The following is a 27610-nucleotide window of genomic DNA, read 5'->3' as shown; positions in this document are numbered from 1 at the left end:
TATCAAAAGACCTAGTATAGCGAAATCCATCCTCAACAACAAGAAACATCTGCGGGAATCACTATCCCTGACCTCAAGCTATATTACAAGGCAATTGTGCTGAAAACTGCATGGTACTGGTACAGAAATAGGCATGTCGATCAATGGAATAGAATAGAAGATCCAGAATTGAGCCCTCACATATATGGTCACCTGATTTTTGACAAAGGAGCCGCAAACTTTCAATGGAAAAAGGACAGCCTATTCAACAAATGGATCTGGTCCAACTGGCACTCAACATGCAATAGAATGAAAATAGACCCTTTCTTATCTCCTTGTACAAAGCTCAAGTGTAAGTGGATCAAAGATCTCTACATTAAACCAGATATACTGAAACTATTAGATCAGAAAGTAGGGAAAACTTTAGAACATATAGGCACAGGAGAAAATTTTCTGAACAAAACACCAATGGCTCAAGCTCTAAGGTCAAAGATTAACAAATGGGACTTAATGAGATTGCAAAGTTTCTGTAAGACTAAGGAAATTGTCAAGAAAACAAAACGGCAGCCAACAGAATTGGAAAAGGTTTTTACCAACTCCACATCAGATAGAGGCCTAATATCTAAGGTATACAAAGAACTCAAAAAGCTAGACACTAGAGAATCAAATAACCCTATTAAAAAATGGGGTATAGATCTAAACAAAACATTCTCAGTTGAGGAATATAGAATGGCCGAGAAACATCTGAGGAAGTGCTCAACATCTTTAGTCATCAGGGAAATGCAAATCAAAACAACCCTGAGATTCCACCTCACACCAGTCAGATTGGCCAAGTTCCAAAACTCAGATGACAACAGATGCTGGTGAGGTTGCAGAGAAAGCGGAACCCTTCTCCACTGTTTGTGGGGTTGCAAACTAATACAACTACTCTGGAAATCAGTCTGGCGATACCTCAGAAATTTGGACATAATACTACTACCTGAAGACTCAGCTATTCCACTTCTGAGCATATACCTTAGAGACACCTTAGTACACAACAAAGATATATGCACTACAATGTTCATAGCAGCTCTATTTATAATAGCCAGAAGCTGGAAAGAACCCAGATGTCCCTCAGAAGATGAATGGATAAAAAAATTGTGGTACATTTACACAATGGAATACTACTCAGCCACCAGAAACAATGACTTGACCAAATTCTTAAGAAAATGGCTGCATCTAGAGAATATCATTCTGAGTGAGATAACCCAGTCACAAAAGAACAGACATAATATGCAGTCACTGATAATGGGATGCTAACCCCAGAGGCTCGCACTGCCTCAGTAACAACTCACAGACTGTATGAAGTCCAAGATATAAAGAAAACAAAACAAAACAAAACAAAAAAATCTTTATACAACAAGAAAACTTTGACTATTTCTATGTAACATTTGTTCTACATGTACTTTATGCTCATTGTAACTATTAAGTTTTTAATGCATACTATCAAACCTTTAAAAAAATCAAGTACTGACTAAAAAATATATTCATACAGTTTTATGTAAAAATTATTTTAAAATCTGAAAAAAACTACTGACAAAAATTTATTGTATAATTTTATGCAAACAATGCTTAAAATCTGTACATTTATCTTTGTTTTATAAAATAAAGTTGTTAAAAAAAGAAAAAAAAGAAATTACAATAGTATGTAGAGTTCAAAGATAATCATAATGCTTTGTCTCTACCTGGGGAACAACTCATAATTTAGAATTTTTTTTCCTGGCTCAGGTGCTTATTTCCCTTACACGTAGGATGGTACACAAATATGATAGAAGAGCTTCAGCACTGTGGGGAGGGAGAGTATCCCAGGCCTCTTAGAGTAAGAGCATCTTGGCCTCAATGAATACTGAAATTCAGAACCAAAGGCTCTTAATTTCTGCATCACACATCCAGTAGTGCTTGGGAGTGAGGCTAGAACCAAGGCCATTTAAGTGACAGGCCAAAGTAACATGAAGCCTACTTCCTGTGTTCCAACCACGAGTTTCCACCCCAAATCAATGGAAGACATCTTCAGTTATTACAGCCCAAAGAGACAGCCAGTTCTACTCCTATCCCTCCTCAGGAAGCCATGTTGGTGACATATTTGATTCTAACCATCGTAAGTGATAAAGGGATTGACCTGGTCCCAACCATTATGGGGAGGTGTAAAAGGCTCAGGAAGGTACAGTGTGGATTAGGGCACAAGATGAGGGAGATGATGTCATCAGAAGTATGTGACTAGTGGGAACAGTTCTTCTGGGCAACCTAGTCCAGGTTGTGTAGGCAGGTAGGTGGGGATGAGCAGCACTCATTGTTTGGCATTGATGATGTCCACAAATTCAGGCTTGAGAGATGCCATCACCCTTGAGGAAGCCATCATGTCAGGCTGGCTTGCCAGCTCTTTGCAAGTTTCTCCAGTGATAGAACCTTCATAAATGATCCAAGTACACTGAACAACCTCATCGGAGGCATTGGATTTCAGCCATCCCCAGAGCTTTTCATGTACTTCCAGAGCCTATTGAGGGCTTGCAGTCTTGCCAGTTCCAATGGCCCATACAGGCTCATAAGACAGAACCACCTTGTTCCAGTCCTTCACATTATCTATGATGTTCTTGGTTTGCTAGAAAGCAACCTTCTCAGTAATGCCAGCCTCTCTTTTGTCTAACTTTTCCCCAGTGTAGGCAATCACTCCGAGTCCCTCTAATAGGACATGGTTCACTTCCTGCCCATTCAACTCATCTGATTCCCCAAAGATGTGCCTTCTTTGCAAGTGCCCCAGCACTACCCAGGAGGTTCCAAAGTCTTTGATCTTGGCAGGACTGATTTCCCCAGTGAAGGCCCCATTGGTAACTTTGTAGCAGTTTTGTGTAACCACTGTAATTTGGGAATCCCACTTCTGCCAAGCAAAGTTGATGTGCACAGTGGGCAGTACACAAACCACCTTGGTGACTGTGAACACATTGGCTGCATTCAGGGTGCAGAAGAGTTCGTGCAGGCACTTCTTCCTCCCATTCATCTTCCAGTTGTCCCCAACGAAGAACTTCCTGGAAGGCGTCGTTGAGCTAAGCTCAAGTCTCTGAAGGTCAGTACCTATAATTCAGAATTAATCAATGTGACAAAAAGAAAAGAGCTTGGAACTTAGCCAATTCCTGGTAACACCATTATCATAGCATAGTATTTTAAATTCTAAGAATAGGTAATTGTAATACTCCCCATAGTAGCTTTACTGGGGAAATGAGAGATAAGGTTCTAAGCTGATTATGAAAAAAGATAAGTTCATATTCAATGGCTTCCAAGTCTATAGATATCTTTCTTACTCTCTAACAATTTAAATACTACATTTTCTTTTCTATATAGCCATGTAAACAAATATATAAAGCTCAGAGTTAAACTACATCATATATAAAATGAACTATACATACATATGTACATATATGGATATATATTTTTCCATGCCACAAATCAGAATATGCCTTTTTCTCAGAAGGCCATGGAGTCTTCTCAAAAATAAAATACAAGCTAAAATAAAATCCTAATAAATAAAAGAATCAAAATCTCTTTTGTATCTTATCACATAGTGAAATGAAAATAGAAATCAATACCAAAAGAAAATATAGAAATATTTAGATATTAAACAACTTCTTCTTTGATCCAATAAGTGAATCATTAAGAAAAAAATTAGAGAGTAATTTATAATTTGATAGAATCAATAGAAGAGAAGTAATAGTTTACCGGAACTTTTGGATACAGCTTCAGCAAATGGAAGAGGAATATTTATAGCTGTGAATGCTTCTAAAAAAAATCTGAGAGACTTTTCAAATAAATAACCTAATCATGCACCTCAAAATAGAATAATGTAAATCCCTAAGCAGTAGAAGCAATAAAATTCCCCCACACAAAGAAAAGTATAGGACACTAACAATGTGTTTTTGAAATCTACCAAATCCTCATGGAAGAGCTTTTCAAACACTTTTCAAACCAATTTTTTTCCTTTTTTAGATATTTTATGTATTTACATTTCAAATGTTAAGCCCTTTCCCAGTTTTCCCTCTGGAACACCGCTATCCCACCTCCTCTCTCTGCTTCTATTAGGGTGCTCTCTTACCCACCCACTCCCTCCTACCTCCCTGTCCTGGCATTCCCCTACACCTTGGCCTGAAGCCTTCACAGGACACTCCCCCCCATGTGTACTCTTTGATTGGTGGTTTAATCTCTAGAAGTTCTGGGCAGAAACTGGTTGGTGGTTATTGTTTTTCTTTCTATGGGGTTGCAAACTGATCTAAAATGTATCAGGAAAGGAATTCTTACAAACTTATTCCACAGTGCCAGAGTCATACTGATACCAAATTATATAAGAACATAAGGAAGACTGTAGACGATTGTCCCTGATGAACAAAGCACAAAAATTCTCAGTAAAAATCTTACAAACAAATGGAAGAATCCCGTAAGACCATGTACCATGACCAAGTTAAGACATGTAAGATTGACTCACATGTCAGTCAGAAATCAGTCAGCAAGTTTAGTGCAGCACTTTAGTAGACTTCTTCTTTTTTTTTTTTTTTACCACAGTCGAAGGCTGGTCTTTATTTTTTTTTTTAAACTTTATTTTAACAAACAAAGATAAAAGAATAAAAATTTTAAACATTTCAAGACAGAAATCACAAGATCATATGAAGTAATGCATGGAAGGCTTTTTAAAAGGCTGAGAAATGTTCATAAGAAAACCCCAACAAATCTAAGAGTATGAGGAACATACGTCACTGCATAAAAAATTATGTATTACAAACACATAGCCAATTTATGTGAGAAAAGTTGAGAGCATTTTTTCTAAACCCCAGAATAAGGGATTCTTGTCCACTCTTATTCAATATATACTCAGTCTTTTAAGTTATACAATATAAAAATTTAAAAGACCTGCAAATTGGAAGCAAGGATGTAAATTTATCCCTATTAGAATTTGATACATTGTATAGTTAAGACACCCAGGGATTCAACAGAAAATGTTCAAACTTCATTAAAAAAACTTTCAGAAAAAAAAAACACAATACAAAAGCAATACAAAACTAGAACATGATGGTAAGAAATACATGGGCAGGAAGAATCTCCTTCACAATCAGTCCAAAACAATAACAAACAACTTTACCAAGAATGTAAAAGACTCTGCAGTGAAAACTTTGAGGTAGATAATAAATGCAAAATTAAAGTGGCCATATTTCCAGGAGAAATCTATAAATCCAACAAAATCCCAACAGCCTTCAGAAGCCTAGAAAACCTAATTATAAAATTTGCACGGAGGCATAGGTTGTCCACAATAGCAAAGCTATCTATACAGCAATACTAAAGGTAATGATCTATCCAATCTCAAGTTACATTAGAAAGACACAATAATCATGGCATAATCTCGCACAAAAATAGATATGCAGAATAATGGAGCACAACAGAGGACCAAGAAGAAATTCCACAGTGTTGTGGTCATTTAATTTTTGACTTAGGTATAGACACATATATTGTTGATTTTTAAAAAAGCCTCTATTGTAGATATCCGGAAAGTATTAAGTGTATTGTTTCAGACAGTACCTTCTGTGTTTGGTTTCTGACTAGAACCTTTCTCTCTCTCTCTCTCTCTCTCTCTCTCTCTCTCTCTGTCTCTCTCTCTCTCTCTCTCTCTGTCTCTCTCTCTCTCTCTCTCTCTCTCTCTCTCTTTCTCTCTTTCTCTCTCTCTCTCTCTCTCTATCTCTCTCTCTCTCTCTCTGTCTCTGCAAGGATGCAAATTGACATTTGGTCTTGGAGAATTTCTCACAGACCTTAGGCTGTAAATATCTAATTTATTGTAAAACATTATAGTTTAGTTTGATGTTTCCAAAGCTACACATTTGCAGCCACTGTGAACATGCCATGTTTTTGTTTTTGTTTAAGTTTCATGCCAAAAGAGTCATTGCAATAATCTAAGAGCATATTGCTTCCAAGTACAAAAATTCAAATTTAGAAACCCATTAACAAAGAACTTTGTGAGATTTCTTCACTCCTGACCCTCAAATGTCATGGTATTGTAGTAAAACAAAAACAAAGAAATCAAACTGAAATCATACTCCTCTCAGAGACCTGGATAATTCCAATCCTATCTGCTCCAATTCAGAGTTAACAAACTTAAGCTAGTGAGACTTTTAAACAAAACTGTAGCCTTCTAGAGAAACCAAGGTAAATGGTTTTTGGTCTGGCCAGTCCTTTTTATTTACAACCAGGAGATGATAGTTTGAAGACCAATAGAGTTGACCAGCTCCATCCATGGTTTCCTTTGATATGGATGGAGAAAGCTCATAATTAGTTAAATATTTAAGTTCAAAAATGTAATAAACAACTGAAGGCCATAGTCAAAGACTATACAAATGCCAGGATTTTAAAATTCCCTCACTACAAATCAAAATTTTTCCTTCTCTACAATTAACAGAGTATAATGTTCAAATGATACCATCCAAGTGCTTAAAACCATCCTAAGAGGCTAGAATCATTACCTACACACTTGATTAGAAACTAACATGAGAGAAGTATTAGAAGAGAAGTTCTGATTTCCAGGGCTAATGGTATGAAGTTAGACTTTATAAAAAAATGGCCCCTTGAAACATATATAAAACAATGAGTATAAAAACAATAAAATCGAGCTATAAAAACATTGAGTAAGTAATGCCTCTTAGTTTTATAAGTAAAACCTCTGTAAATGTAACTGCTGGGAGAATTGTTCAAAGACAGTTGGTAAGAAGAGTACTAAATATACACTAAATATACATCCTATTCAGTTTTTCTACCAAATATGTTGTATATATGAGTATTCTACCCCATATAGCTTCCCTGTGAGCTACCCCTCATCTCTACGTACCAATCTACTGCCTACATCATGAAATATGAACACCAAATTTCACAAAATAATGTTGCTAGCATTTAAAGTTAACTTAGAACTCAAGTAACAACTTACTCCACCAGTACAACGTAAGTTATACGCTGTTAAAATGGCAATATTATCCACAAAGAAGAAATCATGCTAAGTTGAAATTTAACTGACACAAGCCGATGACCCTTCTGATAGAAAACTCAATATGAAGATCCTCACTAGGACAGGTCTTCACCAACTATCTCCCACACAAGATCGAAAGTCAGAGAAATACAGTGCCTGATAACAGGTAGCATTCATAGGTCACATATGAGGCATGCATGAAAAAGAAGGAACTTTTTAGATAAAATAAAAGATCTCTAGAAGTCTATTGGGAAAGACTTGATGCTCATATTACAATGCTGTTGAAAGATGAGACTAGGTAAGGTTACTGGGCACTTATCTTAAAGGAGGACTTTGAGATGTCAGTCCTTTCTTTTCATGCAGCTGTCTAGTCACTTCTGCCCTTTTGCTGACATGAAGTGTCACCTAATCACAGACCCAACAGTAATCAGACCAACCAAACACAAAATGAAACCTCCAGAATTCATGATCCAAAGTAAACTCTTCTATTCTTAAATTATCTGAAGTATTTTGTTACAGTCACGTAAAACTGACTAACATAAAAATGATATAAAACTTATGGATGTTGTTAGCCTATGATATGCTTCTCTGGTGACCCTGGTGCCGTCTTGTTTTCTTGATCAGGTTCACTTTCACTGTCATTTAAAGAGTTAAAGGGCAGGAAAAAAAATCCAAGCACAGCAGGTAGCAGCAGGGAAAATCAGCAGAATAAAAACTGCTGTTAGACTAACAGGGTTGTCTTGCCCAGCCTCAGTAGAAGATGTGCATAGTCTTACAGCAGCATGATATGCCAAGGCTGGTTAATATCAGTAGGAAGCCGCCCCTTTTCTAAGGTGAAAGGGAAGCAGTGTAGATGGAGGGGACAAGGATAAAAGGTGGGCCTAGGAGGAAAGAGGGGAGGGGCAGATTTGATCAGGATGTTAATTAAATAAATATTTTTTTAAAATACTGCCAGTAGGGGGGAGGAAACACACACACAGAGGGAGAGAGAGAGAAAGAAAGGGGTGGAGAGAGAGAGAGAGAGAGAGAGAGAGAGAGAGAGAGAGAGAGAGAGAGACAGACAGACAGACAGACAGACAGAGAGAAAGAGAGGGAAGGAAGTGAATTCATTACTGTGAATAGTAGAGAAGCTGCTTTAGAAACTAAACATAAAATTATCACATTAGAAAATACAAGTATGTGTACAAATTAGCATAGCAAAGCAATACTTATCTCTACATTACTACAGGACCATCCATAACAGCTAAGACATGAACTTAATCTAAGCATTCCTCAAAAAATGGACACAGAAACTGTGGTATATACACACAATAGAATATTATTCTATAATAAGGAAAAGCAAAGCCTTGCCATTTACTGAAATTTTGATGGAACTGAAGAGAAACATCAGTTACATTTACCAGACAAGAGAAGACAATCAGCTCATTATATTTTGAAGCTGAAAAAGTCAACCTTAGTATCAACTTCAAACACTGGATTAACTTGTGGAGGAAAGATTGATAAATAGAGGTTGGATATACTAAAACATAGTTATGTAGAAAGAAATTCCGGTACTGCACAGCACAGAAGGATAATTGTCATCTGCAGTTAGCTGTTATCTATTTTATGAAGATGTAAGAGAGAAGAATTCAAGGGAGCCAAAGAAATAAAAAAAGAAATTGCTATCTTTACTGGGTTGATCAGAATACATACCACTTGGGGATGAAACATAATGCTAAAATTTGTTTTACAATGCAACTGGCAAATGTTTATAAATAATTTACACTTAATATTCAAAAAGTGAATGCACAACATAATACAAAATAAAACTGATTTAAGCCTTGTGGTGGTTTGACTAGAAATGGCTGCCCCCTTGGCTTTATAAACTTGGAAACAGAGCCAACAGAGAATTGCACTACTTGAGAAGGATTTAGCATCATGACCTTAGTGGAGTAGATGTGGCCTTTTTGAAGGAAGTGTGTCACTGGGGCTAAGCTTTGGGGTTTCAAAAGCTCGAGCCAAGCCAAGGATCTTCCTCTTCCTGTTGCTTGTAGATCCTAATGTAGAACTCTCATCTACTATTTCAACACCATGTCTGTTTGTGTGCCACCCTGCTCCCTGCCATTCTGATAATGGAATAAACCTCTGAAAATGTTAAGCCAGCCCTCAATTAACTGTTCTTTACAAGGGTTGTCAGTGTCATGGTGTCTCTTCACAGTGATGGGAGACTAAGAAAAGCCCATAAGCTAGAGAAGGAATTTGTTTTAAATTGGTGGAGACAGATTGACGATGCAAAATCAGTTTAAAAAAAAAGTTAGAATGTCTGGGATAATGGCATCTATCTATTGAATTTCATTAAATTAATGCTTAATGAAGGCAAATTTGCTCCTGACAGTGTGAAACTGTATCATTTAAAAATACAAACACATCATGTAGAAAGAACTGAGGATTACCTGGGAGATGGTTTGGTAGGCATGACAATGAGTGGTAGTCTTGGTTATAACTGAGGTGGGAAGACTAGAAGGTGGGCACACTGTGTTTGGAACTATTCCCTGGTGAGGGACTTGAAGGCATAAAAGTGAAAGAGCAAGCTGAGTTCAGCTCTCATTCATACATAGAATGTTGTGCACAGCAGTTTCAAGTTCCTGCCACTATGACTACCTGCTGTGATGTACTGGAACCTTAAATCTTAATCTAAATAAATCCTTTCTTCATTAATTTGTTTTGGTTAGAATATTATATCACAGAACATATAAACAGAATATTTTATGGTACCTAAAAACTATCTGTCTCATAATACAATGTAGAAAGCCATTGACCCTATTGTTCTAGATAAAACATTTGCGCAAACAGTTGCCTATCCAAATAGTACATCAGTGGTAGAAAGTTGGCAATCAGGCTGGTTGATAGAAAAAGTAGATGCTTAGAACAATCATTATCTTATACAAGAAAACCAAATCCTGAATAAACCTGACTCTTCTACTATCAAAGATGCAAAGAGTAAATGTTTAATTAAAGAAGCATTGTGTCTGAATGCAGCTGCATATATATTAATTTGGGCCCCTTGAGCAGAAGTCAATTGCTTCAGCAACTCAACAGACCAAGCATACCTAAGACAGCAAGCCCTCAGCCCTTTCAAATGTATTTCATATTAGTTCATGACTGAATATAAGAGTCATCTTGGGGACAAAGTCCAGATTAAGGGTATTGTCACCTCGCAAGATGGGTATTGATAATGTGTGGGAAAAGGGAAAGCATTAAATAAAAGAGACCTCAAGCCTATTGATCAAGTCTTCAAAAAGCAAATCAAGATCTCAAAAGGAGCCTGTTTCTAAACCTCTTGTGCCTCGAGTTGTAAAGTGCTGTCAAAATAGCTTGGTTCATCAGCCTATGTACACAGAATGCCTGTGGCACCCTCCAACTCTGTGTTAAAACAGCAGAATTAAGCAATTAATCAAACAGTCCTTCGAATGTCATCTTTTTTTCACACTGAAAAAAGAACAAGTTTGGGCTGAGGTAACAACTCAATTAGTAAAATGCAACCCTCTTAAGCTCAAGAACCTAAGTTTGACCTCAGTTTCCATAGGAGAAACTAGGTTTGGTGGCACACATAAGTAATTTCCTTGCCGGGGGTGGTGGTGGGGAGACAGACAAGTTACATGAGCTTGCTGGACAATCAGCCCAAGAGCAAGGCTCCAGAGCCTGATGAAATTTTTTTTTATTTTAAACTAACAAAATAGTTTCTGAGGAATAAAAATTAATTGTTTACTTCTGACCTTCACATCCAGAAGTACAGATGTTCATCTACACATACATAAATACACACACACACACACACACACACACCAGTCTAAAATCATCAACTAAATTATTAGCAGTCTGGAGTAAACCGAAAGGTTAAATGATTTTAAAATCAATCCTGCTTTACCGTTAGTGGCTTTTTAGGGAGTGCCACTGCAATTTCATAGCTTAGATATTGTTTTCCCATAATCACTTTTCGTCAATTCGGAACCATTTTCATTACTCTGAAGACTAACTGTTGATGCCTTTGTACAATGGGCAGTGATTGTATTTTCTCTATGCTTATGTTAACTTCATTATATCTCATTTATAACTATTTTTTAAGAAATATGCCCACCTAATTATTCAACTTTGGATCATTTAATAGATCTAGAAAGTCATGGTCATGATGTCCTTTATGATCAATAAAATAATAATATTGATCTCTTGCTTATGAATTTTAGTCAGTAATCATGGCATTACTTCCTCTTCTATAAAGAAATGGTATTAAAAAAATACCAATCATTTTCTTCTCATTCTCCATTACTGGGGTCTCTGTAATAACATCAGCTATAAGAAAGACAGACACAGGATGAAATCCACTTATCTACTTTATTACTAGAGAAGCATCATACTTTCAAAATGAATATTCAAGCTTAAGTTATTTGTCAAATTAGATCCATTTTTATCAATACTTTAATTTTTGTCACTCACCCCTGCAAGGAAATCTTTAATATACTTGCCATAATAATTACTGTGGATTTTAATAAACTATAGTTTTTAGCTATATCTGTGTTTTGACCCTATTGGAAGACCATGAGTCAATGCAATAGAGATTATTTGCACCTGCATGAGAAAGTTCTACATCAGGTCAAATCAGTCCAAATTCCATCTTGGTTAAGGAAGAGACCACTGAAGGTCCTCTATGACTGATGGAGGAGCTGTTAGCAGTTTCTAGATGCTGAGGCTGGAAGAATGATTCTCCTATGGGAACAGCACAGTTGGGATGTTCTCAAACTCCAGTAGATGACCATACACATGTACCTTTGGAAGTACTTACTAGACTGAGAGTTACTAATATCAAACATGGGATGCAAGGGAGAGAGTTTGAGGATGCAATGTCTAAACTTATGAAAATTTCAACAAAATTAAAATATTATATTAAAATAAAGTATCAATATTTATTATGTTGGAAAGTAGGACCTTGCTAAGAGCAATTGATAAATACAATGATTTATGAAATAATTCTAATATGTGTCATATAATCATTCTACCAATTACCAGGACTCATAGTCTATACATTTTTAAAGATAACCCTTAATGATTTTGAGTCTTTCCATCTTTAATAAGTAGTAAATATTTTGGGAAAAAATATACTTAACCTGAATTGAATATTCTACAATGTATATATTCATTAAACATTTCATATTACCTTCATTAACATGCACAAACTTTAAGTCAACTAAAAATAATTAAAATTTATAATTGAGTATCTGATAGGGTAAGTGTAAATGTTTATGCAGAAAGCAAAATTTCTTTGAAAGCCTTTAAATATTCTTAGTTTTCATTTATTATTTATATATGATATAAAATATATCTAGAGGTCATATTCTTCTTCTCCAAAAATCTGTCATTCAAGAAGGCCTGCTCTGAGAAGGTTTTAGAAGAATATCATGGTTTCTTGTACTATGAATCACTTGACATATACCTTGTGTTGTAAGTATGCCAGCTCAGCAGTAATGTTATAGTGTTGAAGCCTTCTTAGTCTCAGCCAGTGGAGAACAAATGACTCGGGTTGGTACCAACGCATTTCAACCCGGAGGACTCCATTTCCTGCTAAAAGTAATTCCCTGTCTTATTTGTCACAAAATACTGGGTATGTATTCTGAAGAAAGATTTGATGAAAGCATAGAACTTATGAGAGGTTGCTAAGATGAGGGATAAGGGACAGTTTCAATGTGTATCTGCTCTCAAGTCCCTTTCTCACCCCCAAGGTCCTATATCACAAGATGGTACTGCAACAAATGGGAAAACAAGTTACCTTGTAATTTCTTGAGAAAACTAATTATTCCCAACTTCTCTTCCTGACTATAGGATTTTATGTTTCTTATATTGTAACACTGATATCTAAGAAAGTTAATATGGCATGTACTACTGAGCAGGTATTGTGTTTTTATTATCTTATTTTATTTTAGTTTGCCCTTTGTAATATTCTTTTCATTGGATATTTTTATTTATATTTCAAATCTTATCCATTTTCCCAGTTTCCCTTACAAAAACCCCCTACCCCATTTCTCCCTCTTCTTCTATTAGGGTGCCCCCCTACCCATCCACTCACTCCCACCTCCCTACTCTGGCATTCCCCTACACAGGACCAAGGGCATCTCCTCATATTGAAGCCTGAAAAGGCCATCCTCTGCTATATATGTAACTGGAGCCATTGGTCCCTCCATGTGTACTCTTTGGTTGGTTATTTAGTCCCTGGAAGCTCTGGGGGTTCTGGTTGGTTGATACTGTTGTTCTTCCTATGGGGTTGAAAACCCTTTTAATTCCTTAAGTCCTTTCTCTTAACTCCTCTCTAATTCATTTCATCTATTTAGGTGGGCATTGAGATTTACAAACCTCAAGTCACTTTCAGTTAATTTTCTCTGCTTCTAGCTTATATTTCAACATGTGCGCTCTTTGCTTCCTATGCGTGATGCCATGCCATCCTCCTATTACCATGCTTCCTCACCATGATGGATTTTTACCCCTGTGAAAGCGCAGACCCAAATAAGCACTTTCTTCTCTAAGTTGTCTTGGTCATGGTATTTTATCATAGCAATAGAGGAGTAACTAATTATACCCGTTAAAGAAGACAAATAGTCTTATAGAATGTCATTTTAGGTCATTTATTTTTAGTGTTCGCTAAGACTTATTTGGAATACATTCATTGTATAAAGTCCCGAATTTCATTGCAGCATTGTTACATGTGTGCTTACTTCATATTCCCTCCACAGTATCCTTCTCTTCTTGGTCCCTCTCTCTCCTGTACTTCTCTTACACCTTTCAATAAGTTCCATCTCGACTTCTACATCTTATATGCATACTTTTAGTTTAAATTATACATATGAAATGAAGAATAAAATGTTTTCCTCTAATCAGCTTGTTTCTGCTGCTATTTAAGTGGTATGAGATCCTATTTATTTCAAAAAAGAGCCAAAGATACACTGTTAGAATTCTCAAATGCTAAGAAGAAAAGAATGCATTGTACACTTACAATTGACTCTTCAATTTTATCATCATTAATGACTTCCTTTTGGTTCATAAGATTCTGATCACCTGTGTGGATTGTATTAATTACTTAACTAAATTTCAATTTTATCATCCCTTCTTGGGTAGTAACTAAATTATGAGTTTGGCTTTCTGTACTTACCTTCGCCAATAAGTGTGTGGCATCTAGCTAGGAAAGTTGTAGGTGTCACATCTTCCAGTAATGAGTTCAGGAAATAGATATGTCACACACAGAAAACACATAGCACACAGTTACTAGCAGAACTGAGTATGAAATGCAAAACTTAACTTCAGGCTGTACTCCTCCTGCAACCAATCTTTCCCTTAAGATTCTATGTGCAAATGATGGTCATGGCTCAGAAATGTGTACTAAATTCTCATAAAGGATTATCTTTAAGCATTATTGTGAAGCGATGCCTTATTCTGTGGCCTAAATCTGTGAATGTATAAACAAGATCAGCCTGAAGAATTGTTACCATACAGGACTGTTTTGGGTCTTCAGGAATTGTATAACTGTGATGTCTCATATTAAATCATGCACCAGCTGGTGTACACACCCCAGAACAAATGGGTCATGGTGACTTTCCTGGCCTTTGAGCTGACAAGAGCATTCATGCAGTGATTTCTCCATGAGGTAATGTAAGGACACAGAGAAACTCATTACCTTGTCCTTTATTCTAAGGATACCAAACTGCAACTGTAATATTGAACCTTGAACATATTCAAAGAATTCTATGTATTAGTAATATTCATAAAGCACAATGTTGAATCTTAATTTATTGTTATACAAACAATCCCTCAAGTAAGTCTGGCTTCTCTTTATAGTTTCATTAAAGAAATTCAATGAATTTAAAGTCAACATCTCTACATAGTCTTTTTAGCACCACAGGCTTATCCCCGCATGTGCCAACATCATTAATAATAACTAGAAATAAATTTTAAATATTCTTTTCATTTAGCATATGTTAACTCTCACAAGATCATTATCTTTGTAAAAATCATCCACATTTTGTAGAGAATGCCCATCCTGGCAAAGCTTTATATAACTGATATTCTTTGAAATAGATTTTTAATGTAAAGTAGACTGGCCTGGAACTCCTCAAATGCTCCATTTTGGCTTCCATTTTCTAAGTGTTGGGATTTATATAGCTCATCCACATGTTTAAAATAGCACACATTGCAGGGTACAGTGCCAAAATAATTAATATGTATAGAGATTATATTATGAGAGAGAAGAATTCAGGCAAATGAAAAAGATGCAGAAAATTGATGCTTGGGTACCAAACTGTCAAGGTGGTAAAATGTAGCATTTCTCATATGCCCACTTAGATTAATATGAGTTTAGCACTTGCCTCCTGACACTCAGTTCAATGTGATTTTTTTTTCAGAGTTGATTGCTACTTTTTATATTTAAACCATGAAATGTATTCAGTTGTGGCTATGGGTTTACAGAGTGTTTTGTCAGACAATAATTATTAGATAATCTTAACAACTGGAGAAACTTGCAGACAAAAAACAGAAGTCTGATTTCTAGTCACCATTGGATTTATCTCAAACCACTGGAGGAAACTTCATTTCTATTGACTTCTTTCACTCCTGTATGGCCTTGAATTTTCTCCTCTGTCTGTCAATGGATGTCAAGATGATCGCACAGATGGCAAAAAGCTAAACAGCAACACAAAGCACTTACTGGAGCTCCAGAAAGCATCTCAAGGAGAGTTATAACAATTCAGAGGCTGGTTGTATAGCAATTGTCTTAATGAAGTGTAATTGAGGTTGGAAGACACAAGGAGAATCAAGGTGAGACCCAGCGGGCAGAAGTGAGACCTCAAGAGAAATTTGGTTTGTATTCCTAATGTTGTTTTAATTTTCTTTGTCCAAAAACTTGGTGGTTTAAAACTGTTCTAATGATATGTCCTTGAACCACATAACAGTTCTGGTACAACTCTGTGGGGGAACACTTTAGAAGAATAGAAACAGAAATACAGAAGTTTGTTTAGAGAAAACATAAAATTTGAATGACAATGAACATATTTTATCTATAGATTTTCCAACAAGCAGATCCTACAGTTTAGTTTTTACTTGAAAATCAATCAAGACTATTAACGAACTGGGTGATAGCTGAAAACATAGATTAATTCTAAAAAGAAGTTTTTAACTATAACTTATATTCTAAAATCTCTTCTTTTTATTAAAACAATATTTATCTTTTAATTAAAATGCAAATGCCTGGGGATAAATTTACACAAAAAAATATTAATAAGTTTTTGTCTCACATGCTAAACTTAACATTTTACCTGTTTTTTTGTAATAATGAAAACATAAAAAGTAAATATTTATTATAGGATATTCAGGAAGTCTCTGGAAGGTATTTTACATTAACATAAAAATAGATGTCTAATAATTACAAAGTCATAACATACATAAAAGTAACACTATACAGACTGATAAGATTGTATTTATATATTTAGAAATGTATTATGTATCTATATGAATTTATGTATAGATATATGTATTTAACAAGCACTAATGAAAAGAAGTGCCTATGAATTCAAAAGAGAATGCAAAGGATTTGGGAGTGTTTGGAGGAAAAAAAAAAGAAACATGATGTAAAAATATTAAAATCTCAACATATAAAATAAATAATTTAAAAATCCTAATGCCAGTAAGATTTTCACATTGAAAGAAGATGAAAGATGCTTAGGCAAATTATGAAACAATGATTTAGATACTTATTTTTCTAGTCAAGCTTGTGAACTGAGATATTTTCTGTAACTCACAAAACAATGGAGCATAGATTTCCTAACTCTCCTATCATATGGAAGGCAAGTATGAACTGGACTTCTCCAGCTCTAAAGAAAAACAGAGCCATCAAGCGTCTCTGGAGAAAAAAAAAATGTAATAGTTAAGTTAGCTTTTACAATCAAAATGATAGCAACAACAGCTTCAAAAGAGGAGGAGTAGGAAGTGGAGGATACAGAGGAAGAAGAGGAAGAAGAAGATGGCAAGAAAGAGGAAAAAGAAGAAGAATCCATTCATTGCCCTTGTCTGTTTCTAAGTATCCTTTGCCTGTGCTGAATACTTAGAATTCTCAAAGTCCCATCTCTGTCTGGGTCTACATGCTCTGCCTTAGTGATCTCTCCATTAACTCCTAACACAAAGGTCCTTGGATGATCTATGACCCCTGCATCATCACCATCAGTCAAGATCTTTCTTCTGAATCCAGACAAGTACATCCAATCAACTCTTCCCAGACAGAATGCCCTCAAGGAAACTCAAGCCCAGCAGACTGAATTTATCATTTTGCCTCTAAACCCACTTCTCTTATAGAACTGCCCAAACTCAGCAAGGGAGAACACTACTGTGTTTGTGGGAATAGAAAAAGGTTTCAGCTGGAAGTCGGTTGTCTCCCTCCCTACTACCCCCATTCATTTTTTAAAATAAATCTCATTCTTAAATCTTAAAGATATCTTTATTTTTCCATCTGTAACATATATGCCAGCTTTGTGTGCTGGCTACTTCTTTTTCTCTATGTACTGTCTCGATAACTTATTGTTATTAGAAGCAAAAAATAAAAGCTAAAATAAAGATGTACTACTCTATATCTCACCCAATACATACATATATATATATATATATATATAATACTCTTTGTATTGTAATTAAATCACCCATCTCCTTTTACTCCAGTGCCTTCTTCTACAACCTATCTTTCTTTGACTACACTCCTATAGAAGAATGTGATCTCCTATATGAACTCTGTTTTTGTTTGTTTGGTTTTTTTTTTTGTTTGTTTTTATTTATTTTGTTGGAGGAGAAGGAGGAGGAGAAGGAGGAAAGGGTTTATTTGGCTTACACTTTCTTTTTTTATTTCTTTCCTTTTATTGGATATTTTCTTTATTTACATTTCAAATGTTACCCACTTTCCCGGTTTCCCCTCCAGAGACCTCCTATCTCATCTCCCTACCCCTACTTCTATGAGGGTGCTCCCGCACCCACCCACTCCTTCCTCCAGCCTCCCCACCCTGTCATTTCCCCTACACTGAGGCATCGAGCCTTCACAGGACCAAGGGCCTCCCTTTCTGGTGATTCCTGAAAAGGTCATGCTGTCAGTCTCCATATTTTTCTTCATGACTGCCTAACCTTTCCCACCTGTACACATCTTTCAGACATTAAATCAATTAGCTTCTTTTCATAGAGGTCTGTCTCTGACCCTCAGATTCAACGAAGTATCATCTCTATTAATTTTGTGTTCCTTCTTTCAATCTTAGTGCTTCTCAGATTTCCCTTCTATGCATTTGTGAGATCATCCCTTTGCTTTGTTTGTCAATCCCATATCTGGACTTCTGGCCCATCAGGTAGGCTACCCTGTTTGCTTTATTGGTTTTATCTGTGACAAGAACAAGGAAGACATGTGAAAATAAATGAAATCAATGAAAACAAATGGCAGTGTATGGTCTTCTGACAAAACCAAGTGTGTATGCCTCACATGACCAAGACATGATTAAATTTGATTCAGCCACAAAAAAAAAAAAAAGAAAGAAAGAAATCTTGTTATCTATGATGATGTGGTTGAAACCTGTGATCATCATGTTAAGTAAGTTAAGCTACATCGAAAAAGACACATATATTTGGCATGGTTTCCACTTCTGTAGAAACCAGTAAAGCTGATCTCAAACATTTTGAGAGTAGGAGGCTGGATCCCGGAGGCTGAGTAGAACAGAGACTAAGAATTGTAAAATTCAGTGAGCCATAAATCTGCAATTAGGCAGATAAAATAATTTCTGACTTTCCTTTATTCAGTAAGGTTAGCACAGAAAACAATAATGTGGGGTACAGAAGTGCTAGAAGAAAGGGTGTCTAACTCTTCACCTCAGACAAATGCTCACTATTTAAGAACACACACACACACACACACACACACATGCATACTTCAGTTTTAATGTTTACATTCACAATGAAAAGCTATAATAAAATATCATACCATATGCATAAAACATATTATTTTTTGGTGTCTCAGAAAACACTTGACAAAACAGATAGAAATAAAGTGAAACACTTATGCAGTCTTGAGAGACTGAGAAATAGTGCTGTCTCTAATGTACACAGTAGAAAAGTCCCTCACAAATGAAATAAAAGTAGATTTATGAAGTGAGCATTTCTGCTGTATACATATACTGCAGAGAATTGAAATTGGGATCTCAATAAGACACCTGGGCTCCCAGATTTCTTGTGGCATTATTCATTAATAGACATGGGATAGAGGCAATCTAGATGACCATCAGCTAATGAATGGGTAGGTAAAAATCACACAAACATACACATACACAAACACACAGATGAACACACACACACACACACACACACACACACAAATGTACACTGAATGTTGTGTGATCATTAGAAGAAAGAAACCCTGAAGTATACTACAATAATGAGCACTGAGGTAAGTTCACTAAATAAAATAAAACAGATATAAAGGAAAACAAGCTTCATTTTCCATATAGATGAGGTATACAAGCAGTCGAGCTTCTAGAGTAGAAAAAAGAATGGAGTCAGTAGTATTATGTCCAGGGTGAATAGAGCCTGTTTTGCAAGAGGACAAGTTCTGAAGATTTGGAGAACATCAGTGATATAAACACCATTGACACAACTGAATCATCCTCTTTCCTAAGCTAGGATGATTTGCACTTCCTTCATGAAAAAATGATTAGAAAGTTGGAAGAAGAATTTGTAAGATAGCTCAGTTTAGTAAGGTACCTGTCTCTAAGCCTACTGACCTCAATTCGATCTACAAGATCCAGGTAGTAAAAGGAAAGAAATCACTATCAAAGTTGTCCTTCCTCTGACCTCCACCCTTTTGCTGCAACATGCCCTACCCCCCCACACACAATAAATAATCTTTAAATGTTTTCATTGGAAACGCAACAATGTCCAGATGTATTTACAGCCCTACAGCATTAGAAGTGCAGAGCATAGATGTTTCAGCTTAAAATGTCATATGAACTAGCTTCCTGCACAGGCGTTCCTACAGGTAAGAACTTGAGCAAGCACCCTGGAGCTTTTTCTCTTCTTTAACAATTCATATAATCATAAAAAATAAATAAAACCTCGGGTGTTAAGTTTTCTAACTTCACAGCACCCAACAAAAATACATTTAGCAACATCTGCATATGTAAAGCTAGAATTTAGGTCAGAGCTACAGCTACCATCTATAGAGGCGAGGGGAAAGCTCTGGAAGAAAAGATTAAAAATAGAAAAAAGCAGAGGGCAAAGGATCCTTGACAGGCATTAACAATAGGAGCCTCTAATACAAGAACGAGACTAGACTAAAAAAGTTTAAGATCTTACAGAGGATACTCAGGCTTAGGTCAGTGATCATCATCCCTTCTCAGAGGCAGCAAAGGAAAGACTTCACTAAATGGAGGTTTAAAGTCTTGTTTCTTATTTTAGCATGAAATCACATCCCCTTGCCTTAGGAGAATTCTTCTCCTGTGTTTTATAACGTGTCATTGATGTTCCACATAGGGGAGAACTGAAGTAAATCAAATTCTAAAGCACAGTGTGAAATAAATTGGGGAAATTAGTTTGTTAAAAAAGAACTGACATTATTACAAAAACGAGGTACTAAAATGCATACACAGCTGGCAGTGCAGAGCAAAGATAATATAACTAGAAAGTTGAAGTGACATTTATGCTTTAGAAAAATGACATAAGTTTTCCATCTAATTCTTCTATGGTCAATAATGACAACCAATTTCCATGTTTAACTGAAAAGAATAAAGCAAATAACATCCAAATGCAAATGAGTTTTTTTTTGTTTAATAGACAAGTAAAAGAGTCACTTAAAACCAAACATTGAACACAAAACAAAGAACTATTGGAAACTCAGATTATTATTTACCCAATGCCAGTTGCTCTTAAATAGGCATGCACACACACACACACACACACACACACACACACACACACACGTTTTATAAAAAAGCAACCCAAAATATCATAGGTCTAGGGAAAAAAATGAAGAGTTGAACCTTTCATTTAAACACAGCTGTCTGGCAATTTTGACTATGGTTATATTTAGTCAAAGTTTTCCTGTTCTCAACTTCTTAGCTAAAAACTATAACCAGCTGGATCTACATTAGTGTTAGGCTAGAATACCAAAGGAGAAAGGAAGGAAACTGAGCAACAACAGAGGGGTAGAGGGAGGAATAGAAGGAAGAGAAAAAGGAAGAAGAGGAGGAAGAGGAGGAAGAGGAGAAAAAACTTCATCCTAAAATAACTGAAGCAGTCTTTGGGATTAATAAACACCACAGATGTGATTTAGAGACCAGTTAGGTTGCTAAAAGATTTCTGATAAGACTGTGCATTCCACTTAGAAGGCAGCACTCAATCTTTCAAAAAGGAAGTCATAAAGAGAAAATGTCTTAGTTGAGATGCAGAGAGAAAAGCATCGAACAGGCATACAGTACCGGGACTCACATACATATCCAGCACTTAGTAGTCAGAAAGAGCATCTTTATCTCACCCCAACTTTGTGGTTAGGGAACTTTAATCCCTGCGGTGTCACCATGAAAAAAAAAATAGAAATTTCAGATAAGAGCATCATATGACACTGTCACCACACAAATACATGTGGCATATTTTATTATTCACAAATTTATTTGTTCTGGCAAAGAGTAGGCTTCTAAAATGTAGGAGCTGGTTTTCATTTCTGGCATGCCAAGTAATAAATAGCTCATTCTACATTTGTTTTGTCCTATTATTTTTTCAGGCTAGAAAGTACCAGAACAACTTTTTCTCTTCCCAACCATGTCCATGTTCATTTGGGCAATAAGTAACCTCTGTGTTCATGCTGTGAATCTCGGCTATATGAAGCTTAAAAGTCTAGCTTTCTTCTCAACTGAAAAAAGAACTGGCGTTCATTCAATGCAGGAGCGATGGCTATATTGTAGAAAATTAAGAACACTATAGTTTATTGTCACAGTTCATGTGTCCTACATTTAAAAAAGGTTAATAATATTTTTGTAAAAATAGCACAAGATGAGCCTTCTTATAGACAAAATTGTCCATTTCATAAAGTAGTTAGCATTTCACAAGAAAATAATATGTACTCTGATAAGCGCTTTCCATTTCCTCTAATGTGAAACACATGCATTTTCACACACATACAGCAGAGAACTTCCTGGTCTGGCCTCAGTGAGAGAAGATGGTCCTAGCCCTTGAGAGACTTGAGGCCTCAGGGAATGGGGAGGCCTGGCAGGATATGGGGGTATGGGGAGATGGGGAGATCCTCTTGGGAAGTAGGAATGAGGTGGGGAACTGTTGGAGGGCTCAATGAGAGGGCAATGGTGACTGGACTCTGGGAAAAGATTAAAGGCAATTAACAAAAAAAAAGAGAGCGAGAGGAAGAGAGAGAGAGAGAGAGAGAGAGAGAGAGAGAGAGAGAGAGAGAGAGAGAGAGAGAAAGAGAGAGAGAGAGAGAGAGAGAGAGATCCAAACCCACCAACTTCTGGAACGCTCTGTCTTAGTCTTCCATGACCAGTGGGTTCAAGTGCAGTGCTAAAACAAGCTGATGTACTTAGACATATTTAATTTAACTAATACCAAGAGAATGATGTGGAGCCCTTCAGTGTGCAACGAGAGGTCACGGTAAACAGTAGCCTCACAGGCAGACAAACTAATGATTTTTAATTAAATTTTTACCATCTAGTAGTTCTTGTTAAGAAGTTGAACTGAGCTGCATAAAACTGATGTTAACCCTTATGAATATAAATAAAAACAAATTTCAAAACTCAAAGCAAAAGAAAATTACCCCAAAAAGTGTTGTATGATAATTCAGAAAACTGTTAAGTTTCAGATTACAGAAAACTTACAAACCTCCACATTCGTGGTCATGATCTTTATGTGAGTGGGTGACTAGTACAAAATTTTCACCTTTTTCAAAACCTTTTTTAACAAAAAAATCATATGTTTATTTACCACAACAGCCATTGTATATGGTGTTTGTGTAATTTTGGTATATTCTTAGTCTCTGTAAAATATCTAGATACAGTAGAAACTAAATGCATATAAACTACTGAAGTAATTAGTTATCTTTAAGGTGACCAACATAAACAGAAGAGTATATTAAGTCCCACAAATAGTAGTACAATCCTGAGAACTGTTGTCTCTGTGTTAATTTTACGCAGTTCCATGGTTTGGCAAATATCAGGAATATTTAATGAGAATGATAAACTATGGACAATTATTAATAAAAGACATTAGAATGACATTGTCGCATCCACACTGAGATAAAATAGAGCAAGCTAAGTAAGAAATGTCTTTTTTTTTTTTTTTTTTTTTTTTTTGCTGTTGACAAGAAGTGTTCCTATCCTGAAATAGTTGACCGTGAATTCAGCATTTTAAACAGAGGAAGATTAATATCACTAGAGTAATTTTTCCCAATGTACATAGTATCAAAACTGTTCCTAAAGTATGTACATCTCCACCCATACCCTAAAGCATTTCTTAGATCTCATGGGAGGAGTTCTTTTGTGAAGTAGGCAGTAGCTAATACAGAAAATGAGGACTTAGCAAAGCGCTGAGCCAGGGTTGGTGGAATGGTCATCCACAAATGGGAGACTATGTCAGCTCTCAGAGCTGTCAGTGACCATCTCAGAAGAGGGGGTTGAAATACCTAAAGAGATAAGGGATAGGGAAGAAAGGACTAAAATGCTGTCTCTGGACATGACAAGATCACTGGGCTCAGGAACTGGCCTGCACAGACACTTCCTGGATCAAACCTATCAACATTCTAGTACCTCTGTGGCTAGGTAGTTTACAGGGATTACTATGCCAAAACTATGCAAGCACCTCATATAATGGATGTGCTTTGTATGTGCTTTATCCATATATCACTGGTAAATGAATTGAGCCAAAGTTTTGGAAATAATCGAGTTTTGTAGGAATAACTGACAAGCCCAACTCCTGAGGAACAGCTGATAATCACTGGAGAAGGGATAGTCAGTTTCCTTTAAGGATGTGGCTAAAGGTAGGTAGATAGTTCCATACCCATAAGTTTATTGGGCATCATGAATTGGAGTAAGCATGTAGGTTATTAAAACAAAACTACAAAAATGGGGGGAATCAATTTTGGGTAGAGGTGGGAGACAGACCTGAAAGAAGTTGAGGGAGCACCTCGTGGTGAATATAACCAAATGACATCATATGAAATTCTCAAACAATTCATAAAAACATTGTATTGAGAAAATGAGAAATACTTCTAGTTGTTTAGTAGAATTTCCCAGAGTATTGAGGATGTTGCTCATTTTCTGTTTATGTAAAAAGCAATTCCATACCTGTAAGAAGGTGGTAGTAATAACATAAATGCACAGGCAAATGCATTAAAAGGCCACAGTTATCCTTAAGGATACTGTAGGTAAAGCCCCTGTATAACCCATGGACTCTAATAGATAGCAGTGCTGAGGTTGTGCCATAAGAAAAACTAAAGCTTAAGTTCAGTTCTGCAGTGAAGCAAGTGCATGATCTTGGGAAAGTCACATCGCCTCTGTAGGTCTCTGCTTATTTATGTAAGGGATGAGGGCTGTGATGGGTCACGTGAAGTCATTCTATTTATAACTGTTCAGGTGCTCACTCCTGGGCAGACAATGAGAACTGAGTGAAACAGCTGCTGTCACTCAGTATGGAAGAGGTATGTGGTAATATTCAAAGACTCAGAAATATTCCATCTAGTCCTAAGCTCCTTTGCCTTAGATGTCCTAACTTCAACAAATAAAGCAAAAACTACCAATAGATGCACGTTGTATGTAGAAATGTAAACCAGTGTTTCTCTGTAAGTATATTTGGGACCATCAGAAAGATTGGTTAGCAGGAATAATTGGGACAATTCATACTTACAGTCTCTTGACTGTTACTCTAATAATAATAACATTTAAATATTACATGATCATATATGGAAATTTTGAGTGAGTCTCAATTTGCTCAGTAAAGTAAGATGTCAAATGAACATGCACTCATGATGTTCCAGGATTAGCATCTCTATTTGCAATTTAATGAATGATCATTTGGATTTGTAATATGGAAATAAGACCCAAATTGAATTCACCTTCTCTTCATCCAACTCCAGCTTCTGGGTTTTTAGTCTGTCTTTTAAGTACAAATGTTCATGACAAATGAGACAAATGGTCTAGACAGTGTCACCATGTTTCCGTATTTGTGAAATGTTTAGGCCATGGAAGAAACAATGAACCCTTGGAACAAACCAGTGGTGTCCTGGGCTTCTTTGAGAAAGAACAACTTCTTTTAGACATATTACTTACCTTCATAAAATCATTAATTTAATCTAGTAGTTTTAGACAATGTTCTATGGTGATGAAAAGAAACCATGACCACAGAAACTCTTAAAAAGAAAAGCATTTAATTGGGGCTGGTTTACAGTTTCAGAGATTTAGTCTATTATCAGCATGACATGGAGGCATACAGGCAGACAGGGTTCTGGAAGAGCTGAGGGTTCTATTTCTGCAACCACAGGCAGCAGGAAGATAGAGAGACACTGGGCCTGACTTGAGCATCTGAAACTCCATAGCATACCTCCAATGACACACTTCTGCCAACAAGTTCACACCTACTAAATCCCTCTCAAGTGTAGTATCACTCACTAATCACCAAGCACTCAAATATAGGAACCTATAGAGGCCATTGTATTCATACCACCACAATCATGAATCAAATGAAGTTCAAACGTCAATTATTAATTTGGAAATCATGTCCAGTTTGACCTTGCCTATAGACTTGCCTACAGACTTAATGACTGTCTTGAGCCAATGTAACTTTTGTTCTTCCAAGAGACACAATTTCTCCCACCTGGCCTCAGGACTGTTCTTATCATTTCCATCCATTTTTTAAATTTCTCTTATTAGTCTCTGCATTTTGTCAACTTGTTAGCCAAATGACAGAGGAATTTGGCTTTTCTTTTTCTAAAGGGGTTCTGGTAGAGTTGCTTGTAAAGCAAGGTGATAAAAGAATCTTCTCAAGTAAAGTTCCTCTTCTCATAAAATTCTAGCTGGTATCAAATTGCCAAAAATTATCATAGCTTCTGAGTTTTCACAGTTGTAGAAATTTCTGTTTGACTTTTACACAAAGAAAGAGAAATGCACACACACACACACACACACACACACACACACACACAAAACATACACACACGCACACAGGAGTTAGAAGAGGGATATTTATATTTTGCCATTTGTAAGTTGTGTTTTCATTCAAGTAATATAACTCCACTGAGCTCAGTAAATTCTTCTGCACAGGGAAAGCAATAATATTATGCCTACAGCACAGGGCTCAGAAAATATATTTAACATCCCAGAAAAACATATCTACATTGACTGTATTCATTACTTTTATATGTAACTTGTTACCACTTTCACTTTAAGTTTCGGCTACCCTGATAACTATGTGTTATCACAAACACTACATAAAATATAATCAGTAGAAAGAAACTAAAATAATGAAAGCTAAGGATGCTAAATTCAGAAAAATAGTTGAAATTCCAAAAGATAGCTGGAGAAATGCACTTGATACAAGGGGAAGGTCTGTCTAAATGTAATCATTAGTTACCTGGTTGTTGCAACAATACCTAGATACAGTAAGGCAGAATGCACTCAGGGTCAATGTAACCAAGGACTGACTTACATATAAATACAAACTATTTACTAACAATAAAAATTTATAGCTATCAGTACTCAGGGATTAGCTAATCTCTTGGCATATATACTGTAGAGATGTCCTTCTGTGAAAGCACTGAAAACTAAGTTCTGCCTTTTATTTCATGCTACATATGAATACTGTGAGATTAAAATAATTAATTTCAGATTAAAAGACTGTGATTACTGTTCTATGATGAGTAACACAGAATTGTAAAGAGTCACAGGGGAAACTGTGCTGCCTTTGAGAGAGGTTTGTCATCCTCTTGTTTCAAAGGTGAGGGCACCAAATGCAACAGCCTTACTTACAGTTAGATAAAGACAGTGTTTGTGTTTGAGAATTTCCCCTCCAAAATTCAGGAGTTTTCAATTTGATAATACTTACAAATGCAGTCTTTAGGAGATGGTTATGCCTGAAGACTCCCTCCACTTTATTCAGATTACGTTACTTATAGAAGGTTTTTCTATCTTGATCTTCTGCCACATGCACATACTGCAAGGCCTTCAAGTCTATTTTGGGCTGATATAACAGATTACCTGGGGTTGGGGAGTTTATAATGAATACCCTTTTTTCTCATTGTCCTGGAGTTAAGAAATTCCAAGATCAAGACACTGGTCGCTAATGAAGGCATTATTTTGCTTTCATGTGCAGAAGAACAAGGTAGCAGGACACTGCAAATAAAGCTATTGCCTTTGGTGTTCTCACCTCTGAAACGGCAAAATGATAGGCCCGTTTCTGTTTCTAGCTTAAGACCATGAGTAAACAAGAATTCTGTAATAAGAATAGGATTTTTCAACAGCCTTTTAGAAAAGTAAAAATAGCTTAGTACGGATCTCCACTACACCCAAAGCTGTAAGTAATAAC

General features: G+C 36.2%; 1 pseudogene across 1 annotated transcript; it reads right to left on the bottom strand.

The window, feature by feature from the left end:
* Positions 1 to 2305: 2305 nt before the first annotated feature.
* On the bottom strand, positions 2306 to 13827 carry LOC308421166 (triosephosphate isomerase-like; annotated as a pseudogene). Its single transcript has 2 exons — positions 13809 to 13827; positions 2306 to 3087 (listed from the first exon to the last, which is right to left on the bottom strand). The product of its transcript is annotated as a triosephosphate isomerase-like (transcript).
* Between the last annotated feature and the right edge of the window lie 13783 nt (positions 13828 to 27610).

This window comes from Micromys minutus (genome assembly GCF_963924665.1).
Source record: "Micromys minutus genome assembly, chromosome: 5".
NCBI classification, from domain to species: Eukaryota; Metazoa; Chordata; class Mammalia; order Rodentia; family Muridae; genus Micromys; species Micromys minutus.
The sequence above is the reverse complement of the archived record's forward strand: the minus strand, read 5'-3'. Positions and strand labels throughout refer to the sequence as shown.